This window comes from Anguilla anguilla, chromosome 3, assembly GCF_013347855.1.
Source record: "Anguilla anguilla isolate fAngAng1 chromosome 3, fAngAng1.pri, whole genome shotgun sequence".
NCBI lineage: Eukaryota > Metazoa > Chordata > Actinopteri > Anguilliformes > Anguillidae > Anguilla > Anguilla anguilla.
Window position 1 is genome coordinate 6,963,921 of NC_049203.1, and position 18,024 is coordinate 6,981,944.

General features: G+C 47.3%; 1 protein-coding gene across 3 annotated transcripts in view; it reads right to left on the bottom strand.

Moving 5' to 3' along the window:
• The window catches only part of nrxn2b (neurexin 2b), a 631,318-nt gene that overhangs the window by 480,861 nt on the left and 132,433 nt on the right, over positions 1 to 18,024 (bottom strand). The window lies entirely within an intron of this gene.

The window sequence follows — 18,024 nt, forward strand, 5'->3', positions numbered from 1 at the left end:
TAAGAGAAGGAATGAGCAGCCAGGGGAAGAGACGGGTAAAAGCGGGGAAAGTGCACAGCACCATCAGTGAAAATGACCCGACTTTTCCTGGGCTGCAAAACAGAAAGCTCTCTCTAACAGCAGCCGCAAAAATAAATAAATAAATAAATAAATAAAATGGAGATGAAATTTGCTCTGCAGTGTGTGGGCCAGGATATACTTTGCAGATTCAAATTCCTCCGAATAGCCTTACGGCCGCAGTAATGATCTTTAATAAGGGTGATAACACTTGTATACGTATAAAAAGCTTTAAGGGCAAGTGATTGTAGGAGTGATTTATGAGCGGAGAGGGAAATGGAAATGCGTAGAGAAAGGCACTCTGCCAACTCCCGACATTCATATTTGTGTGTGTGTGTATGCGCACGCCCGTGTGTGTGTGTGTGTGTGTGTGTGTGTGTGTTTACACACACATTGAGCCAGACTTATCATTTATGTTCCCCAGTGTAAGAGGCAAGAAACAGCCATTTCATTATGATAGCCACAGCCCAGCCCAATTCATAATTTAGTGAGGCCTTTTTTTCCCCTTTAGACATTCAGGTCTGATTAGCCTGGCTTAATTTTTAATAGAGCACAAGGAGCACCAAAAAGGTGTGCGTGGGTACGAAAGCTCTCTGACACGATGTAAAACACCGTCTATAACAAGGTGAAGGGTCTCTCCTGGGAGACAGAGCTACATTTACCACATCATATAGTGGAAAAAAAAACAACATAATGTAATATATAGTACCTGGGCTTCAGAAATGCACTTAAAATGACCAAATATTCAGCATTAACAAAACCCCATAAAAATATGCCCTGAATACATAAGAACACATGAGGAGAACAGGCCAATCGGTCCATCAAGAACATAACATCATAAGAGTACTCAATGAGGAGAACAGGCCAATCAGCTCATCTGAAACATAACAGGATAAGAATACATAATGAGGAGAACAGACCAATCGGCCCATCAAGAACATAACATCATAAGAGTACACAATGAGGAGAACAGGCCAATCAGCTCATCTAAAACATAACAGGATAAGAATACATAATGAGGAGAACAGACCAATCGGCCCATCAAGAATATAACATCATAAGAGTACATAATGAGGAGAACAGACCAATCAGCCCATCAAGAACATAACAAGAGCAAGATAAAAATACATAACGAGGAGTCCAGGCCATCTAGGTGCACCAATTAACTGCAAACTGGAGAGTACCTAGCATCAAGTCCTGGGGTTTCTGCCTTTGCTACATGAACGGAGAAGTTCTTCCAAGTTTTTTGAAGGTTGTTCAGCCTAAAATATTTCTCTAAATATCAACCTTTCGTATAATGCAAAATGTGAGATGTACAAGCAAATAAGAGCAATGGCCGGACATGTAAATGTGAATCTTCTCTATTTCCTTTAGCTGCCAGTATGCTGTCTGTCTGTCGGGGTATAACAGGTGCAGGGAGTTGGCACTGGTTTTCAAGGTAAAGACTGAAAGTCATAAAGATTAGAGTTTCTCCAGTCTCTCTCAATTTAGTGTGTAGAGCGGTGAGCCAACTGTCACGCAAATTTCACAAAGACCCACGTGCTGACACGGATCCATCAGGTGGAACGAGAATGTTTTCACGTTCGCTCTGAAGGCCCACGCAACAGCAGTGGCACTAGGAGGCACACCGTCGTTAGAAAATGCAGTAAATGGAACACGGCGGACCTCTGAAGGGAAGTGAACTGTAATGGGAAAAGATGCACTGCCTCGGCCCATAAAAGAAAACTGGGAGATGGGCTCATCTTAGACCAGGAATTTAGGGTCCCTAGAGATGGAGATCAATGCGGTCTGCAAGCCGTCTGATGAACTAAGATAAGTCGAGCCAGACTTCCTTCCCGAAACTTGCTTTGGTGAAACATACGAGCCTGGATTCAATTGAGCTTTGTCCTGAACTTTGAGTCACAAGGAAAAGGCTTTCAAACGCCTCTGTCTTTGTGAGGTGAAATAGAGAAGTCAAGAGAGAGCGAGATTCCCCATCGCCTTGGTTCCCGGCACTGAGGGAATACCTGGTCTTCCTGAAAATATGATCTCATCATTCAATTTACACACCTGTCTGACTGAGGTAGAAAGCAGTGGGAAGCAGGAGGACTGTGGGGGGGGGGGGGGGCTCACAGTGGGGGGCTGACAGTCCCTGAAGGGGGGGGGGGGGGTGGGGGGGGGGTTTCTGAAATCTAAAGGCCTCTCCTTCGCTTTGCACAGAAGGTGGATGACTCAGAATCAGAGGAATCGACTTTTGTTTTCTTCTTTGGCGCCACTTATTTATTAATTTATCTGGCAGGCTTTTTTTTTCATCCACGGGGCCTTGTTCTGCCACACATTAAAAATGTACCGCACAAGCAGCAGGAAAAAACATTACAGAAGGAGGCGAAGAGCCGGAATAACAGTAAACAAGCATGAAATGCCAGAGAGGATCTTTCAGCAGCAGCCGCAGCATCCCCGCAGAAAAAAGTGACAATGAAGAGGCATCTTTTTTGGGGTTTGATGAGACGTGTTTTTTTTTGTCGGTCGTGCAATCATTGTTCAACAGCCATTTGCATGAGTCATTTAATCAACGATTTCATCTACAGAGAAAGCCCCAAAACCATTTGCATAGACAGGAAATGCGATGCTTCGCGTTTGCCACGTGCGTTGGAGCTGCACATTAATGTGTAGTTTTGTGGATCGATTAGTATTCCCAGTCATAGTCAGTCATAGTCATAGCCAGTCATAGCCATTATTAGTCATAGTCAGAGTCACAGTCAGTCAGTCATAGTCAAGGTCAGCGCAGTCATAATCAGTCATAGACATAGTCAGAGATATAGACATAGCCCATCATAGAGACAGTCATTGTCAGAGTCACAGTCAGTCAGTCATAGTCAAGGTCAGTACAGTCATAATCAGTCATAGACATAGTCAGAGACATAGACATAGCCCATCATAGAGACAGTCATAGTCAGAGTCACAGTCAGTCAGTCATAGTCAAGGTCAGCACAGTCATAATCAGTCATAGACATAGTCAGAGACATAGACATAGCCCATCATAGAGAGAGTCATAGTCAGAGTCGCAGTCAGTCAGTCAGTCACAGTCAGAGTCAGTCACAGTCAGAGTCAGCCATAGTCATAGTGGTAGACTCACACAGGGCCCCTCTCACAAGCTCACTCAGTTCAGCCAGTCTTCCAGCGCCGCCCACGCTTACTGGGCCAGTAACTCATCCATTGATGATGCATAATAGACGAGCCAGACGGTTTCCCCACACGTCTGGGTTCCAGAGACGATTTGCGTAGGCTAGCGCAGGCTAGCATAGGCTAGCGCAGGCTGCTTCGCACCGGACCAGGGCCTCTCCGTCCTCTCCTCCGCACGCGCAGAGAAGATCCTTTCCCTCCCTCCCTCTCTCCTCCTCTCTGCGTGCTTCTGTTTCTGCTCTCTTTATTTCAAGTGGCTGTCTAGTGACAAAAAATTAGATTCCAACAGTCTGCACATAATGGGCCGTAGTCTGTGGCATAATAAATTGTGAGAACTGTTATAATTCCACATTGTATTTAAACGATATTTGAAGCTTTTTTATTTTTTTATTTTTAACATGCCTCATGGCCCCTGCTAGTGAATTGTAGAGCAACTTGCTTATATTTCACTACTAAATTCAGAACCTGCATATATATTACAAAATCATTTTCATTGAACTGTGTGCACACGTGTGCATGTGTGTGTGTGCGTGTGTATGTGTGTATGTTGTGTGTGTATGCGTGTATGTGTGTGTGTGTGTGTGTGTGCATGTGTATGTGTGTGTGTTGTGTGTATGTGTGTGTGCGCGTGTCCATGGGGGATACCAGGCTCATAATAGCAGTGTGTATTTATGTATGACGCGGGAAATGCCACTGAGAACAAAAGAAAAAAAATTACCGAAATGCATTTTTAATGCAGGCACCTCTCCTGCGTTCCCCCCACAAAACTGCAGGCGTAACAGCATGCACTGCAGCCTACGTGCATTTAGCCAAGCGGTTAAGAACACAGCACTCAAATCTAGTGGTTTTTAAAAAAGGCCTGCCGCTCTAAAATAGCCAGCTGACACATCCCCATTAATATGCAAAAATAGCCAGCATTCATCCAGGGGGGGGTCCAATGCTATTTATTCCAAAAGCAATTGCCTTACGTAATGAATATTCATACAGTTTGGAAAAGGCATTGTTGAACAAACTATTTACAGTGCATAAAACAATGGAGCTGCTTATGCGGTTTTTCGGCTTATTAAAACACACTCATTATGCAAATATGATTAAGTTTGGGGGGGGGGGGGGGGGGTGGAGGGGGGGTTGGTTGGTTGGTTCAAGCTTACTGTGTGCCTGTTATTTCAACCACGAGATTTACAACTGCTACATCATCACATATTCTAAGACTGGCCTCCAACAAAAGTGCACTGGGCTGTACATGGAGAAAATCTTCACATGAACAACTTTCTGTCATGAGGAGGAGGAGGAGGAGGAGGAGGAGGAGGAGGAGGAGGAGGAGAAGGAGAAGGAGAAGGAGAAGGAGAAGGAGAAGGAGAAGGAGAAGGAGAAGGAGAAGGAGAAGGAGAAGGAGAAGGAGAAGGAGAAGGAGAAGGAGAAGGAGAAGGAGAAGGAGAAGGAGAAGGAGAAAGAGAAAGAGAAAGAGAAAGAGAAGGAGAAGAATAGATTGGTAAAGCACTTCATGATAGGCAATATGCACCAATGATCAAAGAGAAGTATGGCAGCCATTTTGTTCAGGCAAAAGCGGCAATCCACAATTTGTGTGGTTCCCTTTCGTTTTAGTGCTTGATATTTCTCCAGCTAAGGCCCTTTTCTGGGACAGAGAAGCAACATTGATTACGGGAAATAAAATAAAAAAATAGATTTGAAAAAAATGACACGGCGCGTAGGAGATCCATTAAGCGTTACTGACACCTGTGTGTCCAGCGTGGTTTCACCTGCCGCTGGGACGGACGCCCGGCTTTGTGGAGGCCAACGCTGAGATAAACTGCTTTCAGGCAATCAGGAAGCACATTAGCGGCGGCAGGGTAGTGAAGTGAATAGTACCGTCGCCTCACACACAAGAAGGCCCTGGGTTCGACTCAAATTGGGCACTGTAGCCCGAATACGTATTTTGGGTTCGGACCTTGGCTGCATCATTAGCCGTGCTGACTCCACGGTGATGGGACGGGATTGACCTTGTCCCGCCAGGGTGGGTTTAATTTGGCCAGGGTTCCTTGCGTTTCCTTTGCATTAGCGCTGTCTCAGTGAGAGTTGCCTCTCCTCTGATAGGCCCGTCCACTCCTGTAGGGCTGTGTGGCCCAGGGTGTGGCACGTGGACCAGCTTTTGATATCAGTCGCTGCAAGTGGCTTTCCAAACTGTAGAGAAAAAAAACAGTGAGAAATGGGACCAGCGGCAAGGCGGTCCTGGTTTTTAATCCCGGAATGGGACCTTTCTGTGTGGAGTTTCCACGTTCTCCTCCGTGTCCCAGTGGGTTTCCTCCATGTACTCCGGTTTCCTCCCACAGTCCAAAGACATGCTGGTTAGGGTAATTGGAGACAAAATTTCCCGTAGGTATGAGTGTGTGAGTGAATGGTATGTGTGTGTGTGCCCTGCGATGGATTCGGCAACCCGCCCGGGGTGCATTCGTGCCTCTTGCTCAAAGCATGCTGGGATAGGCTCCAGCCCCCCCCAACCCCTTGCGACCCTTACCAGCAATAAGCAGGTTAGAGAACGGATGGATGGAGGAAGCACATTAACAACTCACTGAAAATCCTCTTGTCTCGACCAAGGGCGCCCACATCACAGGCTTACTCGCACTGGCGGGCAAGCAGGAACTGAAGTATTATTATCAGACCGAGAGAAGGGCCTGGGGGCTTGAGGGCGAACCCGCAGCCGAGGATCGAGACGAGGACGTAATACAGAGATCAGCTCCGTGCCGCGAAAAGGTCACCTGTCAGGTCCCCGTCAGGGCAAACACCGGGAGCAGCGGCGTTAGCGTGGCTCGCGCTTTAGCGTCGAACCCGACACCTCGTTTGGCCTAACATTTGGTCGAAAAGGTCACGCCGACGCTCCCGGAAATCCCGAATACGCTGTGCTGAGCTATAAAAAAATGGCAAAGGAACACGCTTCTCGCATTCCACCCACGCCGCCCCCCCCCCTGAAATGACGTAAGCGGCGAGCGGCCACGCATCAACGATCGGATAAACCTGATTAACGAGGGCTCTTCAAGAATCGGCAGCAATTAAGAGCAGAGGAGAGCAGGCGGCAGCAACGCGAGCTTTCCCAGGAAGAGCTCGCGCCCCACTGAAGGTACGTGGAAACTGAGACAAAAGAAGGTTTGGATTCCTATCAAACCACAGCTTGAGGAGGTGGATGTTGAGACTAAGCAGACTCATACCCAGAAGGTGAGTATCAATCAGACATGCAAATGCCTCTTCCAAGTGAAACTTCATACCTGTCGAGGGTTCCCACCTGATACCCACTGTCATCAGTCGTGTCGTGTTACATTGTTCCTTAACAGACATGTATGTTCCACATTCTGGAATACTGCAGTGCAGTGAAGGACCTTCAGACCAACTACTATGATTGCAATTAAAATGTAACCATGGTGACAAAAGTCACCTGTTTGCCTTTTTTTTTCTTATCCTGAAAAAAAGACCCAGGCAAACAAAAAGCCTGATGGCAGCCTCTGGCTCCTGTTTCAAACCAATCAATCAAAATGGAAGTCAGAAGTACTGCTTCTGACTCCCATTCTGAAGACAGGCAACACTCTGCTTTGCCGACGTTCAAATGAATCTCTAAAACATTTCCACTTGCACTCCTTGACAACATTTGAGGTGTTATCAAAAATTGACTGCCACGGGTATATGTGAGCTTGCCTACTTGGATCAGGTTTCGGCCTGGCCTGGAAGAAGATCAGGCCCGGATCCGGAGATTGATCAGGATTGGACTGGGATGTGCCGAGTCAGAGAGACGTCCAGCAATGGGGACTGAAAAAAACCCCTCCAGCTTAATTCCCATGCGAGTCCTCTGACACAATGGCACTTCCTCTGACTCCTTATCCCAAGAGCTCAACGAGACGGGCACCTTGATAAAGTTACCTAACCGCACATCACCCCCAAAAGACCCAGTTCCCAAGATCCTCTCTGTCCAAATGGCTGGGCACGACGCTTGTTCAATTAGACCCCAATCGGGGGAACCTAACCAGTTCATTATCTCCAGGCTGGCCAACATTGATCACTCTGTCTCAGCACACCCGCCAGATACCTGACAGCCTAATCTGCGGGCCTCCCTTTGTCCTGTCCTCGGGTATTGTAAAGGACTGTGAGAACATATATTTGTCTCTTTTTTTTTCTTTCCTGTGCATCAGCAAAAGCTGACCTTGGTCGAAATCACGGTGTAATTGGAAGAAGTTGTCTCTCTCTCTTTCAGACCGTCGCGTTGGCCCGTGGAGAGAAAACGGCATCTTGGTTGAGAGGAGTAACGGACGGGACCGTGGCAGGTTATGTGGAATCCGGGATTTCATTACAACAGGGCCGTGTTCGAGGGAACCTATAAAAACTGCAATGGGAAAAACCTACGCCTTAATCCAGAAAGAAACATCATAATAGCAAAGTCCAGCATCGGCTCAAAGACTGTTTGGCCCTCCTGACGCTTAACACCAACGCCTTGAAGCCTGGAGGCAGTGAACACAATCTGGAGAAATACAAACCGCACTTTATTTTAAACAAATCTTTTACAGAGCTAATGCAGAGGAAAAGCAAGGAACCCCGGCCAAATTAAACCCACCCTGGCGGGACAAGGTCAACTGTCCCATCACCGTAGAGTCATTACGGATAATGACACAGCCAAGGTCCGAAGCTGAAGTATTTGGGCCACAGTGCCCGGTTTGTGCTTGCAGCAAGTACTTTTTCCACATCAGTCAGGGTCCTGCTTATTTATTTATTGCATTTTTAATGACGTTTTGTCTGGGGCTGAGTCTACAAAATTTTTTTCTCCAAAGAAATCCTTCTCTGGTCTCGTGTGGCCCTCAAGCCTACTTAAATCTCAGCGTGGAACTATGGGATGTGAGCAGAGCATCAGTGTGTCATTTATAGTCATACACATCAGAGAGACCTCTCTGCCAAGAAAATGCAAGGTAGACATATCATCCCATGCGCAATGTGACCGAGTTCCCCTTCAAAAAAAAAAAAAAAAAACAGGAAATAGGCTTTGCAAGGCAACAGCAGAGCTGAGTTTGACATTTTGTGGGAAGGAGCTCTGAATGCCTTCTGCTTAGTCTCTCAGCACATCCAATAAATGTCAGGGAAGCAGCAGGCCAGCATTAACGTAAACCAGCTCAGCACACATAATCCACGTAAACACACGACATAAACCTGCCCGCTGCTCGCGCGAATACGTCCGAGCGCTCTTTCGGGCACTTCATTTTCCTTCAAACGGCGCCAGTCGGGGGAATTCGGCGGACGACATTTCTGCACGAGTTAAAAAAAACGCAGAGAACTTTGAAATGTCCCTTTCAGAGCTCGCAACAGTCTGCATCCTCAAGTGACATCCTCATCTCATTACGCCCTGTTCCCAGGGGACCTGTAGTACGGCCCTTCTGCTTTACTGCAGGCCATCAAAGATAACTACGCGCTTTCGCAGGCGCAGCCTGACGCGACGGAACGCATTACTGTAATCACAGCTATCGCTGCGGCGGAGCTCGCACTGGACGCAATAGCGCTATAGCGGTTGCGCTACAAGAGGCGGTAAAAAGACTTGTTTTAAAATAAAAGCGCAGGTTTTGGATTTCTCCAGATGTGCTCACACTGCCTCCGGGGCCGTGGTGGTAAGCTTCAGGAGGGCCGAACGCTCTTTGAGCGAGTCTCAAAGGGCCGTGGACTGATGCCACTACGCAAGCGTTGTGTTTAAATGAACACTCGATGACCCGATGCCTGACCACGTTAGGCTACCATTCTACGGCTATCCCAAAGCGCTAGTGCTCAGGAATGGGAGCTGGCGTGGTATTCTGGTCCATGTTACAACAGCCCTCCAGAAACTCCCCCCAGGAATATCTCCAGTATTTAATCAAAAAACAACAACAAAAAAAAAAAACCAAATGTACCCATGTGCTATTACTCTCTGTTATGAAGTGGGAAAATCTAACAAAGAATAGTTCCGTTCCCACGGCCATTTGGTTCATTTGGCTACATTTTAGACTATTCTCATTTTAACAGCCTATTTGCTTAAACCATTTCACTGGGGCCACTAATCCAGTCTTTCATTGGTAGACCGTAAAGCGTGCCATCATAAAATCCACATCATGAAACCGTGTGTACATATATTTTGTTAAATGAGACTTCTGCTACTGTTTGTTAAATGTGTGTTTTTGTTGGCTTTCATGCGATACTGAGCCACACGCTCAGGTGTCTCTGAAACCGGAGAAAATGGTGACTTGGTTGTTTAAAGGGACATGGACAGTCATGACAGCAGTAGTTCCAGCAGGAGAGAAGACAAAATACCCTACTTCCTCCCCCCACCCCCTTGTTGTTGCTAAGCAGCCTAGCAGAGAAAGGTAGAAAGCAATTTTCGAACCGTGGCCTTTCCTATGTTAGATTTTAGCCTCTCCGAGGTGAGTGCTGCCATCACCCCCCCCCCCCCGAATCAGGCTCTCCACAAAAGTTCCGGGATTTCGGTCAGAGGCGCTTCACAGAGCAATTGAATTTAGAAGCCCAGGTAAACACGTTGCATTCTTTCAGCTACTTTCAGAATGGAGCGGCAGTCCTGACAGGACCGCATTGTCTCCAGCTGCAGGTAAATCTTGCACAAATCGGTGGTGGCAGGTTAAAGTAAAAACGTGTCAGTCTGTGCTTAGCTGCCAAGAGAAACTGAGATCTTTATCATGCATTAAATGTCTACTTTTTGTTACTCTTTTTGTTAGTTTTTGCTATCTGGGAGCCGTGCAACATGTCCAAAATGATACATTTTTATTTACCACAGTAACTCAAATGTTCACTGAAAAGATTTCTTATGGAGGTGCAGGTGGGAGTTTTAAAAATCTAATTAACTTTTCTAATTAAGACAAAGAAAACTCTCAATGTATAAGAAATACATGTTTAATATCAGCGTGAGAATAACTTAAACGCACGTTTAGCAAAACAGGGACCATTGGGGGATAAAGAGGGAGAGAGATAGAGCAAGACAGAGAAGTAAAGAGGGAGAAAGTGAGAAGGAGATAAAAAAAGAAAGAAAACAAGAGTAGATAGACAGAATGAGAGAAGAAGAAAAAAGTGACCCATAGAAAAATAATAAGTTGCCACAAATCGCAGACACAATGGGCCTCGTTCACAAAACTTTTCTTAGTCTTCTAACTGACGTTCTTAAGAAAGGTCAGTGTGGGATTCATGAAGCATGTGTGCAGAAGTTCACTTTTCGTGCGCATCCCAGGTGTATCAGATGATGAATGCTGATTGTTTGTGAATCTGACGCGTGTGCCCGTTCATGCGATTAGCATAAGGAAACACTCTAACGATCCCATAAAAGGCATGCTGACTGCTGGGGGGTGAGCAAACATCAGCCATTCGTCGTCCTCCTCAAACACAGCAGCGCGGTCCCCCAAGACAGGCAATCTCTCCCCAAAGCAAAATTAGCCAGTGATCCAAACGCAGCAGATATGCCATCGCTAAGTGTTGATTACACTGCACGGTTAATCATTTTCAGAAAGGAGGTCTCGTTATAAAACCCCACGGAGCTTCTTTCATCTCATCTGCATACATTGTTTGTATTTCTAAGCTATGTAAAAAAAAAATGTTTTACCTTTTCCTATGCACAAATAAATAAATAAATAAATAAATAAATGTTCTCGTAGTGACACATATTTCCTGAGAAATATTTTCTTTGATGCTGTTTTGTTTGTTTGCTGAGCATGGGGGTTGCAGTACTGAGCACTAACCTTCAGCAAAAAAAAATTAAAAATAAAAAATAAATAAAAAATGAGACCTGACTGGTAAGACCTCCCGTACGCGGTGTGACACCACGGTAACACGTCACCACGGTAACAGGCAAAACTCAGCAAAGGCCCGGCCCGCAGCCGGAGCCGCAGCCTCGTACGGAAGTTCTGCGGACTTAAAGACTGCGATCTAATCAAGGCTCTGATTACTTCATTTGCTGTGTAAATGCTTCACTGGCGCTGCCTCTGAGCGAAGCCTTCAGGAACTGAGGAGCAGTTGGTACGGAAGGGCTGGAGAAACTTACGCTTTCACCTCGTAAACAGAACACGTAACGCTACCCACTTCAAAATGGCTGAAATGAAACATCAGCTCATGGGCTAAAAGGGAAGCGGTCACAGATGACTTTACACACAGATCGTGTCGGCGTAGCAATTGGGCTGCTTTTAAATAGCGGCATGCTGTGCAAGTTGAATGAAAGCTTTGGGTTGCCTAATGGTGGGTTCGGAGATGTCGAAGAAGAACGTGGCCTGTGCCTGTCTGGGTCTTTGTGTGTGTTTGCTTGGTGCGTGCGCGTGTGCCATTTGTTTGGTAGTGAAAGGGGCAGACGATACTCATTCACTGGTCTCAACTAAAGGCCAGTGAATACAAATTAAGGTTCCCTACTCAAATGGTACAACGCAAGTGGTTTACGAAAAACATTGTCGTAAACTGGACTTTTATGCTTTAGAGTGTAAACTCTAAAACTCTGCAGCTCTATTGATACTGAATGGAAATGTGGTGAGGTTCTTTGTATTACTGCCTTACAAATAAGATGAGGAACACAAAGTGGTGTCATACATACTGTTTATTTCCAGTTACAGTTTACATATTTTGCAGTCATGTAGACTTATGTGGAAGACTGACTGGGCCTTGAGTCGTCCGGAAAGAACACAAAGCGAGAAGGAGAAACGGATGGAGAGATGGATTGAGAGATGGAAAAAAGAGATACAGAAAGGCCGGGAAGGATTCGCCGAATCATGGGAAGGAGAGGGCGGGGGCACTGACAGGGTCAATGACCCGGTGACGGGTACAAAAACCACGCCTGCAGTTTGGCGTTGGATAAACTGAGACAATGAGCAAATGATCATTTACTGTATCACTGGGGTGTCCAGCGTTTCGTTGCGCCATCTCACCCAAGCAGACGTCTAACTTCACTGCAAAAGAGCAATCATGGCCCCCCCCCCCCCCCCCCCCCCCCCCCCCCCCCCCCGCCTATAGATAACGTCTGTGTGCTATAAGCCTCTTAACGCAAGTCTGGGGGTCTTATCAGACATACACAGTGAGGGAGAAACGGAGAGAGCAATACAGAGAGAAGTAAAGAGGGAGAGAGAGAGAGATTGAGAGGGGTGTAAAGAAAATGGAGGAGAAGAAAGGACGGCCAGAATGAAAAGAGAAAGAGAAGAATGAGAAATAGATGTATAAGAATTGCGACAGCTTCATTGTTGCAACAAACGCAACACAAAACTGCATTGTTTTACAGCATGTGTACACATGTATACATATGTGTTTGTTTAATTCTCCCTCCTCTACTCTTTCATTCTTTTTATAGTTATTTTTTGTCCTTTTTTATGTTCACTTATTTACTCTTATTTACTCCTGTGTGAACCTGTACACTTGGTTGCAATGTGCGGTGAATCTTCTGAAAAGGTTATAAACCCCATGAGCTTTCTCTTACCTCGTCCGCACATTCTGACTGTTTGAAATTCTAAGCTATGTACATGTTTTTTTCTTTGTATTTTTTTACCGTTTCTTATGCACAAAATAAATAAACTGAAAATCAAAACCAGAGAGCGAGAGAGAGAGATAGAGAGCGAAGAGACCAAAGAACAAGAGAGGAGGAGGGATAAACGGATGCTAAGAGAAGTTGCGGGTTATTTCGGGTTCTTGACTTCACATAAATTAACTGGAGGATTGTACACTTTCTGCGGCGCGTCTGAGTAAATCTGAGTGGCTCCGTAAGCTCTGCATCAGAGAGTGAAGTGCTCCTGCTCACTACGACGTGTCAGGGCGGAGACGGCACGCTGCAGCTCTTTCACATGCACCGGGGAGAACATCTGGAGATCATAGTACAATCCTCCAAAAGTGCAAATGTCTTTTTTCAAATGAGAACAACTCGTGTTAAAAAGAGAGAATGAGGCACTCAGGGATTTATTCTCGCCGCGCTTCATGTTTTACTCTGATTATATGTGATCTGACCCAATCTGCGGTGGCGGCGAAACAACCTGCAGTTTTTTAATGTTTCAGAACGGCTAGAAAGTCTAAATTTTTACTCAACTCCCACTTGGGACTCAACCTCGTGCTTATATATTAACCCTGCACTTATGTACTGTATTAACCCTGTGCTTATGTATTATCCCTGTGCTTACGTATTATCTCTGTGCTAATGTATTAACCCTGTGCTAACGTATTTACCCTGTGCTTATGTATTAACCCTGTGCTAATGTATTAACCCTGTGCTAACGTATTTACCCTGTGCTTATGTATTAACCCTGTGCTTACGTATTAACCCTGTGCTTATATATTGACCCTGTGCTTACATAGTAACATTGTGGCTCGGGTTCTGTGTGAGAGTGACACCACAGCCTTGTTTTAAACTAGAAACTCATTGGTGACACAGGATAGCTCCTCCCCTTTTGGGAGTCATGAACTCCGGCCCCTCCCATTGTCACACAGCCCCAGAAATTCGAGTGCCGCTGCATCAGTATTTCAGACATGCCTTTCAGCGCTGCATTCCAGACTGAGGCTTCCTTATAATGTGACCCAGTGGATCAAGGGGGGGGGGGGGGGGATTTCTGCTGATGAAAGAAGACAAGAAAGGAGAATCCGTCCCAGAAGCCTGTGCGGCCCAGGAGCTTTTAACAAGCGTCTGGAACAAGCAGCCGCCGATGATTATTGACGTCTTGCTCAGGACACGGCTTTCAGAAGCAACACAATGGAGAATTAATAGGACTCGGATTGGGTGGGAGCGCAGCACAGGAGCCGGCGAGCGGGGGGGTTGGCGGGCAAAAAGCGAGCAACAAAGCCGTCGAGTCGCACACGTGACATTTGGAGCGCCCGCGTCGAAAGGAGAGTTCGCCGAGAGCACGCTCCCTTTGTCCGACGCCAATTTTCTCGGGACGAAGGACAGCATTATTCACTTTCTCAACGCTGAGACGCGGTTTAGCGACGACAGCGTGGCGAGAGCCAGTCAATGTTCAGCTCAACAAACAAAAAAGAAAAAGAAAAAAGAAAAACTGAGAGTACTGATCAAGGGCTGCAAGACAAATAAGGTGGTAAAACCTCCAGCTGCCCAGGTCTTGCAAGGACAGCGTTGACTGAGCACTATTTGAATTTGTGGGGGGGGGGGGGGGGGGGGAAATAAAAATACAACAACAACAAAAGACCTGAAAATGACCTCAACAGCAATTTCCCTTCCCCTAATATGGGGCCATTTCCCTCCTGTTGATTACCTTCAAGGTGATTTCTGCTGGGAGAATGTGCCTTGATTGTGGCGAAATTTATAGCAACACAGAAGCCAGCTGCAGTAAGACTATTTACAATTTGAATTTGCTGCGGGGAAATCAAGAGGGCCGAGGGACTATACCCCACAGGCAAGCCTCTATTCTGAATAGGTCTTTAACCCAGAATCAGCCATCAAACTATTTTGCGTTCCCAAAATGCTGTCATTTCAGGTAGAAACGTGCAGTGGCTTTTACTCTAAACCTGAGATCCAGAGCGGAACGCAGAGACTCCTGTCACGTTTAGATCTTATAGACCAATCAGAGGTTTTGCAGTGGGCCAGCCAATAGGAGGCAAGTCGTTCACACTGCAACGCAATCTGTCTGGGGAATCACGGCAGGATAATGAAGGGGGTTGACCCTATTGGCCACGCCCTCCCCATTCAGGCTCTATTGTGATGATTTATAGATGCGCGGAGGCGGGGAAGCAGGGAACTCAAAGGTTCCACTTACTCGGCTGCTCGGTGAGGTGATTGACAGCTCATGTCAGCAGCTTTGAGAATAGCATAAGCATAAGCGCCATAGGCTCACGGAGGCGGGGAGGGCAAAAATGAAAAACATTAGGTGTTTTACATTAGGGACAATAAATCATTGTTTCGCAGACGACATCCTGCGCTCATACAGTAAGACAGGTACACATTACAAACATGAAATAAGCACATATTTCTCTGAACGTTGTGCTACATATTGGGGGTGCAGTGGACTGGATTCGGAGATCTACTGAGGCAAAAAAAAAAAAAAATATATATATATATTAGGAAGTAGGTCAATTCCCCAACAAGGTTTTTATTATTCAGATTCTAATTCCTTTACAATAGTCACGCCATGTTTCCTTGTGATACAACATGTAAGTGGAAAAAAACCCATTTTGGCCCTCTTTTTCTTACATAGAAATCAAAATTCATAATCTGGTTTGGATCATCCTGGGTAATCTCCAATAACTACAGTAGGACTTATCTATCTATAATCCCATATCTATCCAGAACATCACAAACAACACCCCCCCCCCCCCCCCCCCCCCCCACACCCCCACCCTGCCAGTTCCGTGATAAAAGCCTTCATTTCCCGGGCCACAGATTAACTGTGAGCCTGGATGCTCTGGGAAGTAAAGATCATTGGCTTTGAGTGTCAGTGTGATCAGGCACAGTGGAGCTGCCGCTGACATCACACAAGGAAACATTATGGGATGTCACACAACAACAACAAAAAAAATCACCACCATTTACCCTCGATCTTCAGTTAGTTCCCTTATGCCAGCAGTTCCCAAAGTGGCCCCCCTACGCACAGACAAAGGGGACATTGGGGGGGTGGGAGATATGTGTGAGTGTTTGTGTCATGGAGGGGAGGGGGAGTTCTTTAAAAATTTCTTATTATCAAAGGGGGGACCTGACCAAAAAAGTTTGGGGACCCCTGGCGTACACTATGAAGGGATAATCGCTTGACCCTGTTTCCTGATTACACATACCTGTGCATTTGGAGCTTGAACTGAGCGCCTCTTGCACATGAAACCCCAGGGAGCGCGCTCGGTTGGCCATCAGCCCGCTGGACCAGCGGGAAGCGCCCGGCTCGCCGCGAAAAGGGGGCCACGCCGCTCAGGGACCGTCCATTTCAGGTGCGCCCCCTGCCACAGGTGGGGGGGGGTGGAGAGGGCAGCCGAAGATCCGCCGTCCCCCCCCCCAGCTGCTCAAGGTCTCCGCGTACTATCAATCTCCAAATCCTCCCCCCCCCCCCCACCAAACCTCAGGACACGCACGGTCCTCCCGGCTAATTAGACCGGCGTGCTCACAACCGGGCTAAAAATACGACCGAAAGCGGGGGGGGGGGGGGGGGCGACAGGCACTCCGGACGGCTGCGGCTCGCTGGGGTCAGAGGTCAACTCTCCAGAGCTGGGCTATTAAGAGCATTAAATATCCGCCGTGACTGTCCCCGTCCCTGCTCAGACCCGTCCCAAGCAAATCTGCTTAATTACAACGCCCGCACTCGAGATCGGACCCCGGGTTCCTAAACGTTACTCATGCCTAGCAGTCACACACGTTTTTGTTTTTTTTCTTTTGGTAGGCTATTAGCAGGCAGTCTTAGTCCGTGCTCCGACTCTCCGATTTTTCGTATTAACAGAAAATGATATTACCGGCGTGAAGGTGAATTCGTGGCTGTCCTGAGCAGACCCCAAACCTCGCACTATTTACAGGAGGCTTCATGAGTCATCGTGAGACGTGGCGGCGAGCGTGCCAAATGAGATTTCATCTGGGCCAAAACGCCATCTTAAACGGCTGTTTTAAAATGCACCGCATTGTCCGTGTCCTCATTCAGCCATACATAGAGCAACGTGATTCGCTCACGTGTCATCCAGTGAAATGCGTACGGAAGAAGCTCAGGTTACATTAGGCGCTTTATGGGACAGCCTACCTGTGTTTGTGTGTGTGTGTGTATGGTGTGTGTGTGCACATGTTTGTGTGTGTGTATGTGTGTATATAGACAGTATGTATGTATGTATATACATATTTATGAATGTATGCGTATGTATGTATATATGTATATACATATGTATGTATGTATATGTATGCGTGTATGTATGTATATACGCATGTATGTACGAATATGTATGTATGTATGTATGTATGTATGTGTATGTGTGTATGTACGTATATACATATGTATGTATGAATATGTATGAATGTATGTGTATGAATGTATGTATGTATGTATGTGCACACCCTGTACAGCCGATGTGGAGTCTCTGATCTCAGGCCTGGGGCCCCAGGGAGGCTGGACCCGCAGGGGCAGCTGGAGCAGAGGGTGTGATGGCGGTAACAGTGGTCCTGTCAGCGCTCTCTCCCGCTGCCTGTCTCTCTGCGGCACAGAGCCTGTCGCGGTGTTTACCTGCCTGACCCCGCACTCCACTCCACGCTTCACGATCCGACAGGTGACACCGCCGCGGCAACGGCACGACACCGGCAGAGTAACGACACCGACAGAGTAACGCATACCCGCCGTATCCCAGGCAACCCAGCCCACCTTCTCCTCCCACCCCCCCCCTTCTCCTTCCTCCCCCCCCTCCCCGCTGTCAGTCACGCTCTACGTCCACCAGTGACGTACGGCACGGCGTAAGGGGGCGGGCTCCTGCCGCCTTCCATCTCCCCGCTTCCTCCCTCAGCGCGCCAGACGTACGCTAACCGCTAGCACACCCTCCGCAGCACGGGGCCGCTAAGCGCTACCGCCGCTGCAGGTCTGACGGGGCCACGCCGCCTGTCAATACTAAATGTCAAAAGCGTCAAAGCGAAGCATGGCATTTCCAGGAATTCATCTGGACACACACTGTGAGGCGCACCTGCGCTCACACACACACTGCACTGCCGCCCGGTCCAGTCCATCGTTACCGCCCCTCCCCCCCCCCCCACAATGCACAGCATGACCGGCAATAGTTACGACCTCACCGCAGAACCGTCAGCACACAAGGCTCATACTGCCACAGGCACGGAATGCTCACAATCGCCCTGGCAACCTCTGGCCCCTCCCCCAGTGAGCTGTGACCAAC